Consider the following 6,625-nt stretch of genomic DNA (forward strand, 5'->3'; position numbering starts at 1 on the left):
TATATATATATATATATATATATATATATATATTATGGAAAGGACTTATATATAACACCATGAGGTCACAAGGGAATACAAATCCCATCTTGCAAGAACTATAACTCGGTTGAGGGATTTGGCCAAAGATGGGGTTTAGAGTAACAAAAATTAATCCACCCATGAAGGAGCATAACATGAGAGTTATGATCATAAGATCAAGATGCCCAATAACCATTATTATATTGATTGGTGAAGAATATAGCTAAATGCAAGGTTAAACAATATATGCATGTCATTACTTTGACACAAAATACGTGGCGATCCTTATGACTTTAACTCATGATAAGATATTGATTATCCAATGCGGCCTTATGTAACTCAAACATTCTAGTGAAGTTAGGACTTATAGCCCCTTTTGAGTAGATACATACATTTATAGTACATTCTATTGGACCCTGTTAAAGTATCATTCATTATGGAATTGGATAATCTAACATAATCTATTGAGAATATCAAAAAAAAAAAATTTAAATAGGACCAATTGGTTTTACAATTTTCTTTTAACATTTTGGGGTTCTAATCAAGGAGTAGCTGACACGTAATTACTATATAATATTATAAATTTTAAAATATAATATTATAATACTGTATTCTATGTGTGTCATTATATAATGCCAATATCCTAGAGCTCATGATGTCAATCCATCAATAGATGAGAGAGGACCATAAAATTAAAGATAAAGTGCTGGATAAAACCTATAATACCATGATATAAAAATTAAAATACTACATTTTAGTTGATATATTTTGATACTATAATTATATATATGAAACAATAAAGAGAATATCCTTATAATAAAAATATATTATAACAATAATATATATATTTTCGTATTAAAATTTTCAACTGATGTGATGATATTGCAATGAAAACAGTTGATTGAATTTGAATGACATAGAAAATAAAATATAAATTAACGCTTATATGGCATTTAATTAAATTATATATTTCAAGTGATGTATTTGTTTTTTCTAGGGGTATATATTTGTAATATATTGATTTTAAAAAGTAAAAATATAAATCTTCTTCCCCCGTCCCTTTGTAAGTTGTAACTTCATACCCGCATTATTTTAGCCAATACGAAGCCAGAGCTTAATGAACCCTAATTTCTTCAATTCGCAGTCCCTCAGGATTAAGAGCTTAGCATTTTTTTTTTCTTTTGAATAATTATATATATAGCACATGAAACAATGCTATTTACAAATCAAGTAAAGGTCAGCTACAAACATGGATCGCTTCCATTTGTCTTCTTGTCAACTCTCCTAAGTTGCATCTGTTCATGGTTAAATTGGAAGAGGAGTAGGTATCAGATGCTTCTGCGAGCGGCAATTGTACGATTATAACAAATCAAAGCAGAATACAAGCAGAGGGATTGCGAGCGCAGCAGGTAGTAAAAGAGGTTTCAGGACGTGATTACTTGAATCAAGTTGTCCCTTGTACAGGGTGGTAGGCATGGTTTCTTCTTGAATTTTTACTCCGACTTGGTTAGTATATATGTTTTGGAGCCACTTGTGATAAGCTATAATCAAGGTTTTGAAAATCAGACCTGAATGTCGGACACGACTTTTATATAAATTGAAACGAGATCTATAGTTAGTTCACGGTTGAATCAATCAATCGACCGGTTCAAGAAGTGACATAGTGCCTGTTTAAAGGAGCAAGTAGTTTCATTCTATTTTAATCTAAGTTTCTTATTTCTAACCATATCATACCAAAACCAAGAAGCAATAAATTGTTTTCGGTTCTCTGATTCAACAACTAGTTTTAGGTAAATTTGGGCATTTCTCTGCATACAAGATCTTTAAGGCCATGGTTGATTTTTTTTATGTTTGCTGCAGTTGGCACCATGCATGTTTTTATTATTAACATTGGCTACCAAATGCGAATTAAGAAAGTGGCAGAGCAGAAGAGAGAAAAGAGAGAGCGAAAGAGGTTTATTATTTATTGCTAGAAAGAAGAGAATTTTAAGATCATAGTTTATTGTGCTCCAGGCTTTTCCTCACCCCTATTTATAAGTGGAGGTAGAGGTATGGCTATACCTGACAGATTACATCTAAGGCAAATGTATGAATTATAGAATACTTTTTAATTAAATTTTGCCATAAAATAAAGATTTTTCAGATGTAGCTATTAAATATACAGCTGTACTTTCTTAAATAAAGTGTTAAGACTCACAAAAACTTAATCTAGGCACTTTTAAACATATATTTAATTCACTCATTTTCTTTAGGGCTGTAAAAAAAGCTCATTGTTCATGAACAGCTCGTGGTCGGCTCGTTCGTTAAGAAAATGAGCTGAACACGAACAAGTTTTTAAAGCTTGAATTATAAACGAGCCGAAAATGAACATCTTTTTTGTTAGCAAGTGTTCGGCTTGTTTTAGCTCGAAATAAAAAAAAAATTATATAATTATTTATATATTAATATATTACATTTATTATTTATATAATAATATATTATATGTATTTATATCTAAGTGCCTTGTATAGTAATGTGATTATGTGTCTTTTTTTTGCATACATTTGATCCAGGTTGAATCCAATATTTTAAATTTATTTTTTTTCAATTTAATTTTAATGAGCCAATTTCGCGTTGAATACGAGTCGAACACGAGCACAAATATTTAAATCGAGCCGAACACGAACACACTATTCACGAGCCGATTTCGGACATGAGCAATTTGAACGAGTCGAACACGAGTCCAGCCTGTGCTCACAAGCTCGGCTCGTTTACAACCCTAATTCTCTTGCATTGAAGAATTTCTAAGGAGCAAGAAAAATAAAAATATCATTATAAGCAATGATAGCACCATTTTAAAGTTGATGGTTAGTTCCATTAAATTGAACCAGGGATTTATATAGCTAGTTTTCTTTTGACATTTTTTATTGAGCTGAACTTTTATAAATCTTTAAGATATGTGAAGAATGAAGACTTGGGGTGTGTCTAGGGCAGCCCTGCGGTGGTGGTACGGTGCCGCACATGGGTAGCATTTGAGAAAATTATGTTTTGTTTGTTTTTTAAGTGCGGCGGCTGGCTGAAGGCCGCAATATGACTTTTTGATAATAATTAAAAAAAATATATAATAGTCACGACAATTAATTGAAAAATAGTTTCTACTGTAGCAACTATACAACTGTTTCTTAAAAGAACTGCAACCACCCCAAACATACCTTAAGAAAAAATCTTAAACACTATCACTTAAATATCAAAACATGTAAATTGAAGAACTAGTGTAAACTTAACAAATACTCTCCAAAAAAAAATGTGTAATTTAATAAACATTCTATCCTCAGTTAAAGAAAAAAATAGACACGACATACTAATATGTATGTTAAATATAAATTATGAATTTGAGTAATATTAAAAAAATATATGTATATGTTTCTTAAATTATAGTAGAAAATAATTATAATGAGTTATAAATCTATATTTATAAAAACTAATTATATTTTCCTTTCATACTTTATCAGTCTACTCTGTCTATCCATGTTATTAAGGATATCATACAAAGTAAGTACTACACTCCATATCATAGAAGGAGATCTCGATAGAAGTTTGAGATATGCAGTTCAAAGAATTTGAGATTTGTTTATTCAATATTTGTCCAAAGCTTAGTGTTTAGTTTGATCTATGTTCAACTTATACTTTATAATTCATGCATGGTTTGAGTTTTTAGGCTTCCTGTCACGTGATTATCTCCTTTATCCACGAGGCATCTTGAATTTCCCTATTTTTAGAGGTATGGGAGAGCTCTTATGATAAGGTACTCTTAAGTTGGACGACTCTATGGAAGAGCAAACCTCTACTAGGAGTTTCACTGTGAATTAGGTTTTAAATCAATTTGGTGATTTCAATTTGGTTGTCCAGGGACTTTCCGATAAAATTATCTTTCTTCCTCCACCTTAATGGTAGCTTTGGTGCTTCGACACTAACATTTTCTTTTACTTATTCCATAAGAGAATATTGAGATTTGTGAGGTTTGGCTTTTCTTATATTGTGTGATTATAAGATAAATATTATCTAGTTATAAGTTGATCTTATTTAGCTTATATTAATCTTAATCTATGATTAAAATAAACTTCTATTGTATATGTTCTTCACAACTTTATAATAAAGTGATTGGATAGTATCGTAAAAGTAGAGTTTGCAAAAACTTGAACCATGCTAACTTGTTTGTTCATTTTCTAGTTTCTTCTTTTTGCTTGTGGGTATTCACTGTTGGCATTCCCTTGAAGGGATTGACAACTTTGCATCTGCTATGATGAAATCAAATTGTTGCATTTTATGAAAAACATAAATATATAGATTTATTTTTGTTGTATAATTGTAAATGGTGACTATCCATATGTGCTCTCTATTCAAGGCATGTTTATGTAGGCCATTTGCTAATCTTGATTGTTGGTTTATTCATTCTTTCAGATCAGTTATATTGGCAAGTATTCTTATTTTTTGGTTTAATATATCTGATTAACTAATTAATCTTTTATTCTAGTTATTTGATTTTGGACATAGTATCTTAATATTTGGGATCACCTGCAGATATCAACAATAAGAAGCATAATATTTCCTCTCTGAAATATAGGCAAAATTTTTATAAGATTTTCCTCACAAAATGATCACTTGAGGAAATGTTTTTCCATTAAATCTACACGGGATTTATAAAATTTCTAATTATTTATACTATACATAATATTCCATGGTTATCACAAATTTGAAAATAAATTAATTAGCACTCATGTGATCTCTTAGGAAGAATTTCTTATAACAATTTTGATGAGTGATGTAGATATTAACTGATCTATCAGTTTTAGTATATGTATAACTTTTAACTTATTTTAGTTGTGGGAGCATTAATAAATTCACATGTGTACATTTAGTCAAGCAGGGGTGGACTCAAGTAGGGTTGACCCCTCTCTCACTTCTCTCAAATTCAAATTTTTACTTATATAGTTATTTGTCCTTTTTGAAATATCACTTTACGCTTCGTTGCCGTAAGCCCTCCTAAGTTGAGTCTAGCGGGGCAGTTTGCCCCCTTAAAAAAGATGCTAATTCCACCCTTATTAATTTAATTAAACTAAATATCATACCGTCAGAGCAACCTTCAATATTATTTGATAGACTAAGTTAATATTATCAACGGTTTGTCTTCTCTTTTTGACATGATGATATTAATGAAACAAAGTAAATAAATTTAGATGATTATTTTCCCATCAAAATATGCAATATTTTCATAATCTAAACATTAATAATACTAACATTCCAATAACATCATCTAATTTGTACGAGTAACATCATGGTAATTTTCTTCATAGCTACCATCTCTATATTCTTAATTCTATTAATTTTATGCAACTCCATGATAATTTTGAAAATAGTATAACATTCTACAGTTGAGAAGAAGTTGCCTCAAATTCATAGAGGAATAACTCTATTTCACAATCAATGCCTCATTCTCTGTAACTTGGCTTATTACTATTTCCATTTTCATACGCACCAAAGACTTGGGCACACATTTGATTTATCATTATATCTTCAGAGAGCGATTCCTATATTTAAGGTATCAAGGCTATTAAAAATTTATTTTTCTTTTAACAGTTCTCTTATTCTTTGAGGCCGTTTGGGATCACGTTTAGCTGTAAATAATTTAATATTGATTTGAAGGGACTGAACAATTCTAAAATATGCTTAAAAAAACATCTTTGCCTGTATATTATTGACTAGGTTTGAAGAATTATGTGCTACTTGTTCTAGAATAAACATGACAAATTCAAGCCTTTTCTTTTCCAGCCATCTATCCCACATAATCTTCAACAAGTAGCACTAGAATGTATCCGCATGAAGCTGAAATTTCACATATATATGAAATTAAAAGGAGTAACTCTTGATTAGGATTGTTAATGAGAGGATTTCGTGCCGAGCTGGGCCGGCTCAAAATAGGCTCGAATAAATTGAGTTGGGATCGAAATCGGCTCATGGCTTATTATGTTTGATTTCAAACCAACTTGGTTCGAAATTGAGTCGAGCTCGATCCGGCTTGAAATCGAAACGAGCTTGCTCATATTTGAGTTAATTTAAACTATTTCAGCTCAAAATAAGCTCGTAGCGCATTGCATTATATTTATTTAGCATTGTAAATAATTTTTAAAAATAAAAACTTGGAGTCGGCTGTCAATTAGGCTTATTTTAACCTCTAGCCCAGTCCTTGATTAATCGATTCTAGAGTTAGTTGATTAACTATTAATTGATTGTATCATTTTGTTAAATAATTGTACAAATTTCCTGCAAACATAGGCAAACAGAGAGAGATTTTAATAATCATCCTAACTCACAAGTCCATAAATGAGTCGAACTCAAATCAGCTTAACTTAATTACTCCTCCAAATTCATATCAGATTCTACTACTAACAAAACATATGTATCATGACAAAGGCCAATCGACCTTTTTATTTCACAAATGTATGGTCTCTAGTTGCACAATGTTGCCTAAATAACATTTCAAATGACTGAAACCAAACTGTTATAAACTATAGTAAACTTAATTATTTCATGTCATAATAATTATCTTAACCTTTTCCTTTCTGGA

Source organism: Phalaenopsis equestris, unplaced genomic scaffold, assembly GCF_001263595.1.
Source record: "Phalaenopsis equestris unplaced genomic scaffold, ASM126359v1 Scaffold000002, whole genome shotgun sequence".
NCBI classification, from domain to species: Eukaryota; Viridiplantae; Streptophyta; class Magnoliopsida; order Asparagales; family Orchidaceae; genus Phalaenopsis; species Phalaenopsis equestris.